The sequence below is a fragment of the Ceratotherium simum genome, chromosome 19 (genome assembly GCF_057802395.1).
Source record: "Ceratotherium simum simum isolate JZ-2026a chromosome 19, ASM5780239v1, whole genome shotgun sequence".
In the NCBI taxonomy this organism is placed as follows: Eukaryota; Metazoa; Chordata; class Mammalia; order Perissodactyla; family Rhinocerotidae; genus Ceratotherium; species Ceratotherium simum.
The window spans coordinates 26,080,167-26,097,247 of NC_141918.1; positions in this window are offsets into that span (position 1 = coordinate 26,080,167).

Consider the following 17,081-nt stretch of genomic DNA (forward strand, 5'->3'; position numbering starts at 1 on the left):
AGGAAAAGAACACTGGACTAGCTCTCAGAAAACTCTGTAACTGTAATCCTTCTGATTACATAATCCCTCTCACAGTTCTTCAAATAGACCAAAGATGTTCATAGGATCATTGTGAAGAGCAAACTAGATGATATATAATAACAACAATAAAAATCCTGATTTGTTACAGCTATGTGAGAAATTTGAATATTAATATGCAATCTTCCTTAAAAAATGACCTATGTTTCTGATTTGCACAGTGTTTCAAAACTGCTCATATTTCATTAACCATACACTGTTTTCTTTCCACTCAGAGTTCCCAGGTTAATGAAGGAAGATAGTTTGACTGACTTCAAATGTATGTTTTCCTTATACAGCAACACTGTTTTGGTTTGATTTCCCTTGGTAAAGCAGAAAGTACCATGCACTATTAACCTGAGTCTCTCTGTATCCTTCAGAAACTACTGTTAATGGTTACCTTTTAGGAGAAGTTAATAATAAAAATAAAAGGCTTACTAATAATTACCTACCATCTTGTTTTCATAATGTACTTAAATATTTATACTTCTACTCTTACATTAAACTAATCAAATGAGAAATACTACTAAAGGAATTGCCTTATAAATAAAGGCTGCCCAGAAAGATGATAATCTACTTTTCTGTGCCTCTGTAATTTTCTAACCAAATAGGTTTTCATTGTGTTGCAAAATACTAGCAGATTACCAGTGACATGGAAAATGTGTCAGCACATATAAATGCAGGCTGATACTAATGACTATTATTCTTTATATTATTGACCCCCAGGAGATTCTGATTACAGAAAGCAATGTTTGAAGTAAGGATAAATAATACATTTCAGAAATATAAAACCTTTTTTCACTCTTTCATTAATCCTTGTCTTTTTTATTAAAAAAACTAATTTTATTAGAACGGTTACTATTGGCTTGGATTTGCATAGGTGCTTATAGACAAGTTTGAACACATCAGTTAATTGAGGAAAATATTCTATTGCTATTTCTCAAATTATGATCATAGAAGTGTTATTATATAGAATTTCATTTAGAATCACATTTTATGGTCCAGTTCATCCTAAGATATTCAAAGAAAAATGTCAAAAAGAATAAATCTTCGCAAAAGAATTTTTAATGACACTAAAAGAAATGAAAAATATTTTGAATAACTTATTTTTGTTTCTTCTTTATATGAGTTTTGTTTTTTACATAATATATATATAAAATCTAACATACACACATATCATATGCATATATGCAATATTTAAATATAAATATTTAAATATAAGATTTAAATATTTAAACTTTTAGGTGCTCCCCAAAATCTAATTCTCTTAAACTATCAGGTGTAAACATATTCAGAAGTTATACAACATAGTATCTTATAGGAAAATTACTTATCTGAGTTTTTCTTCTATTTGCTTTCCAGTACATGTTGCACAATGAGTTTAGATTATCACATAATAAAAACAAAAATCTATATCGTGATTAAATTCACTTGAAAAAATATATTTTTTTAATCCAGATGGAATTTAAGTTAGAAAAATATGTAGTCAATGAATTTTCATACGAGACTAACAAGTGTCTATGTTAATGATAGACATCAACCAGCTTAACACTTAAGAAAGGAAAATATAGAAATTCATATCTAGAAATGTATAGGAAACATACTTAAAAATAATCACTCATCATGTTCATTTAATTTTTGCTTTTATTAATTTAACTTTAAAATACCACATGCATATTTCTTATTGGGAAAGGAAAGCTGCTTTTCTAGAACATGTATTTGACATATGTACTGGGCCTTTGATCAGCACATAACATGAACACAGTACATAAAAATATTTATGCTATAGAAACAATAGATCCATGTCTGTATTTGTGCAGTCAAAATTATCGTCGAGAAGGGAAACACGTTTGAGTGTAATGTTATGTTGGATTTCCCTTCAGAAAAAAAAAATTTAGTTTTATATAATCAAAAGAAATTATAGAATTATATTAGAAAAAATAGATGAGTTAACCTACATGTTTGATTTTTCTTTTGCTTGTATATATTCACCATGATGTTTCCACAGTACAGATTTCCTTCTGAATGTTTATTTTTTCCTCCTCTCAGTTAACCCAGTGTCTCTACATATGTGAGGATATTTTTCAGAAATAGCTTGGATGTTTGCCTTAATAAAATAACTACAATATTGCTCTTTCTCTGCTGTAACAGTTTCCAAACTTTTTGAAGCCACAAGATACATATAATCTATAGTAAAAATCCTTCAAAACTCCTAAACTTATATTGTTATATATGTACAATGTGGGCTCATTGGAAAATACTGTATCTGGAAGATATCTAAAAAATTTGAAAAGAAATTCTTGACTACTTTATTGAAACAGGGAGTGCATCCATTTGATCTAAAGCAGCTAGAAGATCTCCAAAAATACATATACTTCCCTGACCTCTGCTTGAATTTTCATTTTTTCATAAGGATGTGCGGGACGGGAAGGCCTCAGAAAGACGTCTCAGTCTCCACCACAGTCCCCAGTGCCTCAACTAGAGGAGAGCACTGCCACCACCAGAAATTTTTGTCTAAGTAAGTAAACCCCTGAGAGGTGTAGGGACCTGAAGCCTTTTTAATACTTTCATCTCCTTGTCTTCCTTCCTGTCTCCAGTGTAGAGGGTTCCACTCAGGAAACCTGCCTGTAACTCTGAAAAGTTGAGATTGCCAAGATTACAGAGCCGAGTGCGACAGGATAGAGATTCTTTGTTACTCAAGAATCCCTTAGGGTGTTCATTACAATATGTTGCCAAGGGTTGTCCTTATTTTAATAGAATTTTTATATGAAAAAGAAGTTCTACAATTAATCATGTAACATAGACTTCCTGTGTTATTTTTAAACCATTAGGCTTAATACCCAATATTCTAATTTGTACTAATCAATTAAAAAGAAAATCTCATTCTGTATATTGGCTATAGATCCCACTTCTGATATTCAACTTTATTTACCTAAATAGTGAAAAAGTTTCTTTTTACCAAAACAGTAATAAGTCGCTATAGAAGAGATAGTATACAGCAATATGTAACTCAAATGAACTTTTACATAATCACAAAGCATCCTGCTTTCCTGAAATTTTCATCTGGTAAATATACATCACTTTTTGAAAATTTAGGAAATGTCTATTTCCTTTTTTCTATACGACAGTTCTTTTCCATACAAACTGTTGTTTTGATACCCTTGCTTATTTCTGACTCTGAGACGATACAAGAGGTAGTCATTCAATAGGTTTTGGGAGAAAAATCATTCAATTCATATGTTTCTGTCCTTGTATAGACAGAACTCAAGTAAAAATTACTACTATTACTAAGATATAAAGAAATAGGAGTGGTTATTAAATTGTGGGGACATGGTAAGTATTATAAGCAGTGAGGCATTATAATTACCTTTCAATTAAATTAAAACAGTTAGCCCTAAATTTCTTATGTTCATCCTATGAAGAACTTTCAAAAATATATACAATAAGCATTAACTTAATCACTATAAAATGAGTGTCAAGAGATAATTACTTATATATTCAGATAAACTCAGATTATTATGTAATTCATTTTAGTTATGATAAATTTAAGTTAAAAAATGAAAGCAATATGATCCTAACCATATGCCATTAAATTGGCCATGCTAGTGTATTCATGTCTCATATAATTTATGTGGTTGAACAGTCGCATATGGTCACTGTCATTCAGAATAAGAGGAAATATGCATATTTGACTTCAAACAAACATTCTGTGTGATTTATAACCAAAATGATTTCAGTGGAAATTTAAGCAGTTGTACTTTGTACACTGGCTAGTTTTCTGTTAATAAAAATTGAAGTGACTCTTCAGAGAAATTGCTCTTCTGCCTTACTTTACTTATATTTCATGAAATTAGTATAGGAAATGGATCATGCTTCCTAAAGATGAGTGAAGGAAATGTATTATGACAAAAGTGATAAAGGAAACAATAGTTTTGCCACTAGTTCTGGTTAATCAAGATATTTATAAATTATTCAGAACATGAAATGGTTCACTAATAGTAATAGATTGAATTTAAAACACCAATGTGAAATTTATAAACCATTTGATAATTTTTCAGTATCATTGTTCAAAATTAAAATGTCAATATGGCTTCCTAATTGTGTGAGCAGAAAGTAAATCAAACATACATTTTTTGATACTCTTATGGTCTGAATTGTGTGCCCCACCAAATTCATTTGTTAACTCCCAATCCCCAATGTGACAGAGATTTGGAGATGGGGACTTTAGAGAGGTAATTAAGGTTAAATGAAGTCAGAAGAGTGAGACAAAAATCCAACATGACTGGTGTCTTTCTAAGAAGAGAGACACCGTGGGTGTGCATGCACGAAGAAAAGACCATGTGAGGACACAGAGAGAAGGTGGCCATCTGCAAACCAGGGAAACAGACCTCAGAAGAACCCAACCCTGCCGACACCTTAATCTTGGACTCTCAGCCTCTAGAACTGTGAGAAAAAAAAATTTCTGTTGTTTAAGCCACCCAGTCTGTGGTATTTTGTTATGGCAGCCCTACCTGACAAATATAGTTACTTAAAAGAGTATTTTCTGTGATTATGGAAATTAAAAATTGACATTGAAATTTTGTGTCAACTTACATCAACTAGAGTCATTCATTGATAGAACAAGCTGTCTCATGAATCAATCCCATATCTAAACAGGAGTGGATGACCAGCTGTCAAGGGCTTTCAAGAATAGATATTTATATAGATTAGGGTACAAAATTACCTGACTTCTAATGTTCTCTTTAACTTTCAAAAGTCTAGAATAATCTTTAGATCATCACACAAGTTAAATTTGCTCTACTGTCTTCATCAGTCAAACATTAAATAATAATCATAAAATAAAGAGAATTAGAGAAACAAAGATGAAGAGAATACGATTCCTTCCAATCAAGGGTCCAAGTGTGGGGGAGAAGGATGACAAACTATAAACCAAGTTAAAGTATTGTGATTGACCCACAGATGTCTTCTGAACGAAGAACTATGGGCACACAGAGGAAAGATAGATGAACTTTGTCTAGCATCGTTGCTCAAGTTGGAATCTTTGAGTAGCATCTAGGGAAATTTTTAACTTTCTGAAATATATTACCACTTTTTGTGGTTATGTGTGTAGAAGTGAAAATTTTTTAGATGTAAGTGACAGAAACCCAGTTCAAATTAGCTAACACAAGAATGGTATTTATTTTAGGGATACTGGGGCAGTTTACATGACAGAAGGAGAGGTTGAACACTCAATCCATGGGAAGGGCAAGGATGTAGCTAAACCCCAGGAACCACTAAAACAAGGACTCAAGTGCTTCCACAATTCCCTTTCCATCATTCATTTCTCTATATGTTAATTTATTTTCTTTTATTGCAGAATGTTTCCCAGAAAACGATGGAAAACTAACAGCTCAAGTGTTTTTAATCTTAAACAATAAGAAGATACACACTTTGTTCTCTTTAGAACCAACTTCAAAAACTCCAGGGAAGGCTTTGAATACTGCAGCCTTTGATATTGAACTAAGATTTTGATCAATCTATTTAAAAACAACCACATGGAAAGAATAATGGGAAGGAGAGGGGATGTATATACAATAACCTCTAGTGTGGATTCAAGAGAAAAGATTTCAATTAACTTTAATTAATTCTAGCAAGAGTAAACCAGGAAGACCAGGGGGAAGAGTGCTTCATGCTGACCAAATAATAAATGAAACTAAAAATAAGTGCAATATATGCCTTGTAGTAAAGACAAGGTAATAAAGTAAAGAAAAGCTGGACCATGAAGAGCAACGGGCCGTCTAATTTGCGCTTTATGTGGTATTGTTATTGTTGTTAGCATTAGTATTGTTTTTAGTATTCCTTTCAAAATTTAATTCCAATGAGCCCTCAGGATTCCAAGTGAGTCACTTCTGGTGTATGGTAGGAATGGAGTTGGAACAAGAGGTTGGAAAAAAAGACACTGCATCCTCATCAGCAAATAAGTTTCTTTCTTTCTACATTTTGTTTATATGTCTCTGTAAGATACGGATTCAAGAAAAAGTTTAAGAATTTGATTGAGGAGTCATGGAAATAGTATAAGTAAGAAAGAGATGATCAAGTTTTAATTATAGAGTTATCCTTTGCCTCATGGAGGAAGGCGAAGAATGATGGAATCTGATGTACTGATCCGGTGTGGAGGCAAATACAGTATTCCAAAATAATGGATAAAGTCCTACATAAATGCAAAGCCATGAGGATCATAAGGAGGGAACAGATTCAAGACCTATAAGCAAGTAGAAATGATATGTTTTTGTGAACTTTGGAATAGGAGGAAATAGGGAACAACTGGGGGACACTGGATGGAAGATGGAATACAGAATTAAACCCATATTTGGGGCTTCAGCAATTGTAGGAATAAAGGGGGAAAAGAGGAGGTGTGATAAAAGTAAGTTGTCTCAGAACACAATATCCTTTAGGTGGTGAGAAATTCTAATCTGAGATTCTAATCCGAAGTTTATAGAAAATGTGAAAGCTGAAGTAATAGTCTTTAGGGGAAGGTTGAAGACCATGGGGTGTGTAATGTTGCCTAAAAGCAGTGTTTGATGAGAGAGACTGCTGAGTATGAAATCCTGAGAAATATTATTATTTAGAAAATTGGCAAGGAGAGGAAAGCCATCAAGAAATTGAGGACAAGAGTCCAAGGACGTATGTGATTATCCGAAGATAAGTTATTTCCGGAAACCAAAGAAGAGAGAATCGAAAGAGGAAGAATCAAATATTGGAGAAAACAGGAATAAAATGAGGTTTGAAAAATGTTGATTACTTTTGTCAGTAAAAAGTCTATTAAGCAGGTTAGTTAAAGTTTCATTTTGGAAATCATAGTACAAACTAGATTTCAGTTGTCTGAGAAGTAAAAGGAAAACCAGAAGGATGAAAACTAATATAACTTTTTCTAAAAGTCTAACAATGAACAAAGGAGAGATATAATACAGACAGGATTCTACTCTTTGAATACTCAATTGTTTTGTCAAGTCACTGACATTCTAAGATAGTTTTACAGATCATCATAAAAATGAATGGGACTCAACAAACATTTGTATCATAAAGATGGGCTGAACTAGACTTCAGCAATAAAATATCCACAAATCTCAATGGCTTAAAAAACGCACGTGAATCTTTCATTCAAAGTACATAAATAGTGCAGGGATACAGACTGAGATTCTATCTTGACACATTGTTAATGCAGGGAAAGGAGGGTGGGTGCTTAGCACGGGCTCTTAAGCTTCTACTGTACACTGATACTTCATTGGTCAAATTAAGTAGTATGGCTTTGCATAACTTTTAAAGAAGACATAGATAGAGAGGAGCCAGGTATATTTGCTGCATGATGTCTAAAATTTATAAACTTGTTTTCTGTTTTACTAAACTAATCTTACCAGAGGCCACTATATCCCTCTCTGCTGACACTCAACCTTTCTCTCCCCCACCCCAATCATCCCATATAATTTCAACCAAAAGGCTGAGATGACTCCAAATGAGTCTAAACCTGCCACCTAGGAGTAGAAGGACCATTAGACCATTAAATTATGCAGTTTGGAGTGTGCCTGTCTAGGAGGAAGGTCAATTTATCCCTTGGTATAGACACCAGAGTCCATATTACACCAGATTTGTTGTGGCTCCAACAGTGAAAATCAAAGTTGTGATGTTGATCTAGATTAGGTTTACCGCCTTCCCCTGAATTGTTTATCTCAGGCTGTAAGTGAGTTCGGATACTACTTTTGCCTATTAGAAATACCCCGAATGCAGAGCACTCAGGTTTTAATTAATCTTTCTAAGGCTGTCTTGAAATGTTGAAGAAGCATCCCTCATATAAAGTCCACAGACATCCCTAAGGTTGGCTCCATATTATCTTCAAATAATACATTAGAAGCAAAATTTTCAGTGGAATTGATCTTTAAAAAATACTTTAATTTTGGAAATGGGTGTGAATGGAACTTTAATGGTTTGAGGGTAGGTCAAAAAATAGGTTGATTTAGGCCCAAGGGGAGGGAAGCCTTTAGAAATCAAAGAGTAGCACAGTAACCTAGAAATGAAGTATAGGTTTATTCATAGCTACACAAATACATCCACTGCATCACCATGATTCAAGAGAGAATTTCTTCAAAAGGATTTACATTATATAGTACAATTTATCTGAAGAATGGAAATCCATATTGTAGTGAAATTGGTAACAAACCATCTAGTATTTGTATCATGATTGACACGTTTCCATAGCTTCCAAATTCAAAATCTCATGTATACACATAAAAATAAATCACAAAAGATTTAAATAATATTCCATTACATGTAACTTAAATAAAACTGAAGTTAGTGATTAAGAATATTAAGATAATCATTTGGAAGTATCAAAATGCTTGTGGTAAACAAGCTACTCTATTATAAATCATAAATTTAATTCAAGAACTACATTCAAGGAGAGATTTATTGTCACAGACATACTCGTTATAAGCAACAACAGAGAAACAAAATTACAGAGCAAAGCAAAGGTCAAATCCAACACATTAGCTGAAAATAGATGGAGAAATGCAGTCAGATTTCTCACCAGATCAGTAGCCTTAGGGCCTCGACGATTCTAGGAAAAATGTTCCCAGGAATTGTAAGTTCTGAACATGAATACAAGCTGGTTGGTGTTAGAATCATAGTTCGATATATAAGAATGGACTTAGAATGCTCATGAATGCAGTATAAATTGCATATACATTGAAATGAGTGTGAATTTAATGAGAACTCTTGACTAGTGAATTATATAACATCATTCATCAAGCAATAAGGAGGAGCATTTTTCCGTTAAATAATTTGATTGTTTTTCGTGTCAATATTTAACTTTAAAACTGGGTGACTGGATTGACTGACCCTAACATTGTTGCTAAGAGACGGAAAACAGGCTGGCTGATTTCTCCAGGGCCTTTCATGTAGATAACTCCTACTTTTAGTCATTAGAAATTGAGATCTGTTCCTCAGCTCTAATAGCCTTGAGTCACAGTAGCTTCATAAAAATCTTACTGTTGCTCTGTAATGTAATGTATTCATCGCTTTATAATGATATATAAATTATCAAGCAAGTCCAGAAATACTATCTAAAAATTTATTATTTTAACATAAGAAAGTCTACATGAAAAATAATTATGAGCAGTGAAATGTTATTAGAATAAAAGTTTAGAAGCTTAAACCTCTTCATTGGCCTCTGCACCTTTCATTCAGAGTAATCTTTTCTAAATGCAGATTTGAATATAATAAACCTGCTTAAAATTGTTCAAAATTCTTTATTGCTTTAAAAAATATTGACCCAAATCCTTGACCAGCTGATTAAGCAAAGCTGAGTTCATTAGACTTACTATCTTCATGGAGAACACATCGAGCAAATAACAGTTTTGTCTCTTTATCACAACTTATGACACAATGCTTACAGTTTTATGACCTAGGTTCAGCGATTTCAAAACAGATCATCCTAGATAGAGCACTAGTAGGAATTGATCAGAATTTATGATAAAATATCTTCGCATTGGTGGAAAAGTCTTAATAAGCAAAATGTTCATATGGGCAAATGAGCTAATTTATTTTTCTTTCATAGTCCGATCTTCCAGAAACAAATATTGCCTGGAACAAGTAGCTAAGTTATTTCACCAGCTACAAGTATTGTTTAGCACAGAAGCAGGAAAGTTTTTTGGGTTTCAGGATTGTTTAGCACAGACAGAGAATATGATTGGCCCCAAAATTGTTTAACATGTTGGTAGAAATTCTCAGTCCCTTTTCAGTCATTCTTTAGACTAAGCTGACTGGTGGATCATTTCCATCACATAATATGATCAATGTTTGATATGTCAGAGTCACATATTGAGTTTTTGACAGTACTGTTCCAACCTTTGTAAGTGTCACATTTTCTGTTCTTCTTTGGAAGACAATTTGTTGCATCACTGATAAGACAGTGCCTGTATAGCAACAATAAAGATTCTGGAGAACACACATTTGAATAATATAATACAGACAAATATTAAGTGAAAGATTATGATTACAGTTTGCTGCTGATATCCAAACAGAGACCCAAGATTGCTAAACTTAAACCAATAGAAGTGATCCCATCCCTAATCTAATAACTTGTAGACTAGATACAAGGATATTAGTTTTCTGACTGTCTGGCCTGTGGCTATGATCACCATATAAAAAGTCACTTTGTGGTTGATTTCAGCTACTCAGATAAGAAAGTGATTTCTTATAAGAAAATGATATCAAAACAAGCTTAGTTGGCCCTCAAGAAGTAAAATCCCAACAGTTGCTTGGTTAAGTTGTGTGGTGTAGTCAATTCTGAGCAAATAATAGCCAAGTATTGTACTCTTACAAAAGAACAGCAGGATGAAAAAGCAGTATTAAAACTAGGGACATCATCAATTTCACAACTAAGCAATAAAATGCCTCAGTTATTCTAGAAATCTTAGTCAAAAGAGTCAGAAAAATAAAGAAGAAAAGCATGAAGATGAAAATATTACAATTTTGTCTCATGCAGATCTCATTCTTTACTTCTTGGGTGACAGCTGTCTACTTCTTAATAGCTTTCTTGATTAAAAATCTTGGGGTGTATATTAGTTTGTTAGGGATGCCGTAACAAAGTACCACAGACTGAAGGCTTAAACAATGGACATTTGTTTTCTCAAAATTCTGTAAGCCAGAGTCTGAGATCAAGATGTTAGCAGAGCTGGTTCCTACTAAGGATAATGAGGGAAGGATTATTCCAGGCCTCTCTGCTTGGCTTGTAAATGCTTGTCTTCTCTTTGTCTTTATGTTGTCCTCTCTTTGTTCTTGTCTGTATCTAAATTTCTTCTTCTTATAAGGACACAAGTCATATTGGATTATAGCCCAACCTAATAACTTCATTTTAACTTTATTACCAATGTAAAGACTCTGTCTCCAAAAACAGTCACATTCTGAGGTGCTGTGGTTTAGGAATTCAACATAAAAATTATAGGGGGACACAATTCAGCCCACAACATTCCACCCTCTAACGTTCCAAAATTTTTGTTATTCTCATATTGAAAATACATTCACTCTATCCCAAAAGTCACCAAAAGTCTTATTTCATTCTATCATCAAGTCTTAGTCCAAAATCTCATATAAATATCATCTAAATTAGGTATGGGTGAGACTTGAAATATGACTCATCCTGAGCTGTGAACCTGTGAAACTAGACAACTTATGTGCTTCCAAAATACGATGGTGGGACAGGCATAGGACAGACATTCACATTCCAAAAGGGATAAATCATAAAGAAGAAAGGAATCCAAGTCCCTAGCAAGTCTGAAATTAGCAGAGCAAATATTATTAGATTGTTTTTTTAAGAATTTATTTTTTTAGAGCAGTTTAAGGTACATCAAAATTGAGAGAGAGGTAGAGAGATTTCCCATATTCTGTCTTTACACATACATAGCCTCCCCATATCAACATCTCCCACAAAAGTGGTATGTTGTTACAGATGATAAACCTACATTGATACACCATAGTCACCCAAGGTCTGTAGTTTATATTATGGTTCACTCTTGGTGTTGTATATTCTTTGGGTTTGGACAAATTTATAATGACATGTATCCACCACTACAGTATCATACATAACAGTTTCACTGTCCTAAAAAATCTTCTGTGCTCCTTCTATTTATCCCTTCTCCTCCACCAACCCCAGGCAACCAATGATCTTTTTACTGTCTCCATAGTTGTACTTTTTCCAGAATGCCATAGAGTTGAAATCATATAGTATGTGGCCTTTTCAGATTGAATTTTTTCACTTAGTAATATGCATTTAAGGTCCTTCCATGTCTTTTCATGTCTTGATAGCTCATTTCTTTTTAGCACTAAATAATATTCCATTGTCTGGATGTACCACAGGTTATTTACCCATTCACCTACTGAAGAACATCTTACTTGCTTCCAAGGTTTGACAATTATGACAAAGGCTGCTTTAAACACAGGTATGCAGGTTTTTGTGTGAACATAAATTTTCAGCTCCTTTGGGTAAAATATCAGGGAGTGTGATTGCTGGATCATACCATCAAACTATCTTCCAAAGTGGCATTAGCATTTTGCATTCCCACCAGCAGTGACTGAGAGTTCCCATTGCTCCACATCCTTGCCAGCATCTAGTATTGTCAGTGTTTCTGATTTTAGCCTTTCTAGTAAGTGTGTGATGGTATCTCATTGTTGTTTTAATTTGCATTTCCCCTACGATGCGAAGCATTTTTTCATATGCTTATTTGCCAACTGTATATCTTATTTGGTGAGGTCTCTGCTGAGGCCTTTGGCCCATTTTTTTTATTGAATATATTTGACATATAATATTGGGTAAATGTAAGGTGAACAATATGTTACTTTGAAACATTTATGTATTGTAATATGATTGCCATAGTGATATTTATCACATTATGTAATTATAATACAATATTGTTGTCTATATTCATTAGACTGTGCTTTAGATTACTATGGCTTATTTACTACTCCTTGCAAGTTTGTACCCTTAAGCAACATCAATCTTATCCCCCTACCACTCATCCCCTTGTAACCACCATTTTACTCTCCATTTTTTATGAGTTTGACATTTTTAGATTCCACATATAAGTCATATCATACAGTACTTGTCCTTGTCTAACTTATCTCACTTAACATAATGTGCTCAAGGTCCATCCATGTTGTCACAAATGATAGGATATTCTCCTTTCTCACGGCTGAATAATATTCCATTGTATATGTATATCATGTCATTTTTATCCATTCATCCACTGTTGGGCATTTAGGTTGTTTCAGTATCTTGACTATTGTGAATAATGCTGCAATAAACATGGGAGTGCTTATATGTCTTCCAAATACTTTCTTCTTTTCTTTTGGTTATATATCCAGCAGTGGAATTGCTGGATCTTATGGCAAATCTATATTTACTTTTTTGAGTAATCTCCATATTGTTTTCAGTAGTGGTTGGACCAATTTACATTCCCACCAATGGTGTATAAGTGTTCCCTTTTCACCACATCCACTAGCACCTGTTGTCTTTTGTCTTCTTGATGATAGCCATTCTAACGGGTGTGAGGTGACATCTCATCGTGGTTTTGATCCGCATTTCCTTGACAATTAGTAATGTTGAACATGTTTTCATGTGCCTGTTGGCCATTTTGATGTCCTCTATAAAAATGTCTACTTAGTTCTTCTGCTTATTGTTTTAATCAGATTGTTTTTTGTTACTAAATTGTATGAGTTCTTTACATATTTTGGATATTAACCCTTTATCTGATATGTGGTTTGCAAAAGTATTCTCCAATTCTGTAGGAAGTCTTTTCATTTGAATAATTTTTTCTTTTTTGTGCAGAAACTTTTGAGTTGATATAATTGTGGTGTTTATTTTTTTATTGTTGAGTTTTTAAGAGTTGTTTTTATAACAGTCCTTTATCAGCTGTGACTTTCACAAATATTTTCTCCTAGTCTGTGACTTGCCTTCTCATTTTCTTGACGTTGTCTTTCATAGCACAGAAGTTTTTGATTTTAATGAAGTTTTGATTTTAATGAAGTCCATTCTTTCTTTGCTCTTTGGTCTGGAAATTCTTCCAGAAAGAAAGATAATGTCATCTTGAGGTTCACCTCATTTGTTTTCCTTCTGTCAGGGATCACAGTTCTGTACCACCTTTGTCCAATTTCTGAAGACAATTATTACACATATTTTATGAAGCTTTCTACTTCTATTCAGTGGGAGCTTCACTCCATAGATTTTAGTCCATCTACCCTAGTAGTCTAGAGAGAGAAGGATGTGGAAATCACTGTGTTTGGCAAGTCAAAACCCCTCCCTGTTCCTCTCAATTCTTCATATTTGAAGACATTTTGCACCGCCCTGATTTTACTTATTAGGTCACCTGCATCATAAGTTTGAACATCGGCAAATATGGAAGACAACATTGATTGTCCCAAGTAAAGAAGGTAGAGAAGCAAGAGTAGAACAGGAGTAGCCCTTTCCATATTTTTTTCTCCCACAATTAGTCCAGAAGCCTCTTGTTCAAGTTTAGTACTACCGGTCTACTTATACTAGTTAGAAAGAACTTTCCACTCACTACTTCCTACTTATCTTGATCCCCACCACCATCACTCCTGTAGTTCTCTAGGACCTTGACAGAATGAGCCAACAATGCATTCTATTTCAGTATCTTAGTAGGAACCTGAAACAAAACTGAATTAATGAATGAGAAATTTGTTTATTGAAATCAGAGAGAGTGAAAAGACCTAATGACTTCTATTATTAAGCTATAATATCCTGGTTCAATCAATCAGGTGGAGGCATACTTTGCCCTAAGAGTGCTCAAAGTTATCACAGTTACAGATTTTCTTTCAGTCTCAAAATAATAACCATTAATCAATCATCAAGTAAACTTTATGTACGGTTGCCACAAACTTTATTTGTTATCTACCTACCAATTTTTTTCCCCAGAGGAAAACTAAACTATCCCTTAACAATGCTGCAAATTGTCTCTTAGGGCTGGATTTAGACAAATGGCTAATTTCAATCAATAAGGTGGTTTTATAATTTTAAGTTTTAGAAGGAAGTATTTCCCTTACATATTTCCAAACCAAGGACAATTATTTGGCCTCTTTTTTGTTGAATTTTATTTATGTGTAAAAGGAAAATTTGCTTGCCTGAATTTGGTTCTCAGACACTGCTTTTTTAGGACATATGTTTTTTTACCTTACTCACAAGTATCGATCTGCACACTGTGCTCCTTCTTTTCAGTTAGCACTTCCCATACCTCAGAGGCATTCTCAGTTCTTCCATTACTGCTCTATGCAAGTCCCAAGACATTGCATTTCTCACTCTCCTAGGTTAGCTAGTGTGCTGTTATGTCCAGCTAATGGAAGATACTAACAGGGAGGAGGGAAGGTGAGAGACAAAGAGAGATTGGGATAGTTCTTCCTCTCTTTATCTTTGCTCTGGGCCACATTTAGGCAGTGGTTGAATCTCTCATTGACTAATTTATTTTTCTGTTGGCCACTACTCAATGGTTCCAGATCTCCCTGGATTTCAAGAGCTTGATTTCCTGACTTTCTCTCTTTAGTCTTAGGGGTGATAACGACCTTTAATTATTGCTAGTCTGTTTGCCTCAACATCCTTTATTGGGTGCCTTAAATTTTCCCACATGTCTCAAAATTTATCTTTTTATTATACTCTCCTGAATTATTTGCTCTGGTTTCTATGTTCTAATGGGACCATGGCAGATACCTATACATCAGGTAAGATTCTATTTTTAAAAGGGGTGAGAAAGGATTAGCAGACATTTGGTCCTGTCCAAGACATCCATGGAGACTTTGGTCCACACCAAAAGGTCCTTGAAATTTTGGTCCTATTGAAAACATCCATGAGCATACTTGGTTCATGCCAAATGGTCCTTGATATTTGGTCCTATCAAAAATGTTCACAAGTAGACACATCCCTGGGTTCAAATAACCCATAACGTTTATTTATACTTTTGGTTTACAGGACTAATACACAAAAAATACTGACATGTTTTATTTGTCCAATAATTGTATTGTGGCCAATGATAACCTTTCTTGCCTTGGTAGCTTAGCTGGTAATGGCACATGAGGTTAGTTAGGTGGGTCAGCATTTGAAACTTGCAGAAGAGCAGGATTTATGTTAACTGTGTACTGAGGAAGAGTCCTACAGTTAGAGAAATGCACTGAGGTTGTTAATTTGAAGATGGGATCTCGCGGTGTATAGTTTATTAATATGTCACTGGGAAGTTGGTTAAATGTGGCTAGGTCATTCAATAAGGGAAGAGTTTGAAAGGAGGAACTTGGTTCAGGTTCTGTGTAAAATGGGCGGTGAATGTGTTGAGGTAAACATTTTGCAGAACGTCTCATTTGTTCGGGAGGAGTGAGAATGGGTGTGATTCTCCTACCACATAGCAGTGGGGTGTAATAGCCACCATGAGGGGGATATTGGGCATCTAATTAACCCCCCTACAACTATCCCATTGCCCAGGGTTAATGGGCGATGTTTCCCTTGAATCAACGTCCTATAGAGGTAGACTGAGGTAGACTGCAGGAAGCCTCTGATGCTATTTAGAGAGGTTTTAGTGGGTGTGACTCCCACACCTGTCAATCAGTGTGGACCCCCATGCCCTCAGCTGGTGTCTACCTACTGGCTGATCCGGCCTAGCCTAAAGGGATGTTGAATCCATAAGACATTAGTAAGGTCTAGCCTACCAGCAAACCAGTGACCACTGGTCAGAAGGCTATGAAAGAAAAATAAAAGCAAAAACAAAAACCTTCTTCTGTTGCTAGGTGATATGATATCTTTATTTGAAAATTGTCAGTGGAATATGGCAGAAATAGTATACTCACAACAAGAAAAGCCAATGTTACATTATAATGGTTTTTGTTACCATTTTCATTCCTTTACCAGAGATAGAAGTAAAAGGTACTGGTGTTGTGAAGAGAGGAGCATGCCTGATGTACAACTCATCAGGATTTGGATGACATTACAATCATTCATATGAGACAGGAAAACATTAGCATAAGGTTTGTGTTGAAAGATAAGTAAGGAAAACTCTGAATAGGTTGAAATGACAGGCCGAAGAAGAACCAAATGCAACACCATCACAGGTACTTCGAAGAACTCTCCATGCTACTCATGATGAAGAGGTCCTGTTAATGTTACCAGAAAGAAACTCATTAAAGAGGCAATTAAATAGAATTCAAAACAGACATCGACCTCCAAACTCAACTTCATTGCATGGAATTGAAATTCAAGAGGAGTATAAAGTGACCAGACACAGAGAACCATTTTTTATGCATCATTCCAGTGCCCAAGATGACAAAAGAATTCTTCTTTACACAACTACAATGGTATTCAATGTTTAAGTGCCAGTACCACGTTATTCAGCAATGGTACCTTCAAGACGGCACCAACACAGTTCACTCATTTATTTACTGTGCACGGTGTAGTATAGGGTTATACTATACCATTGATTTATGCATTCACAATGAAAAGG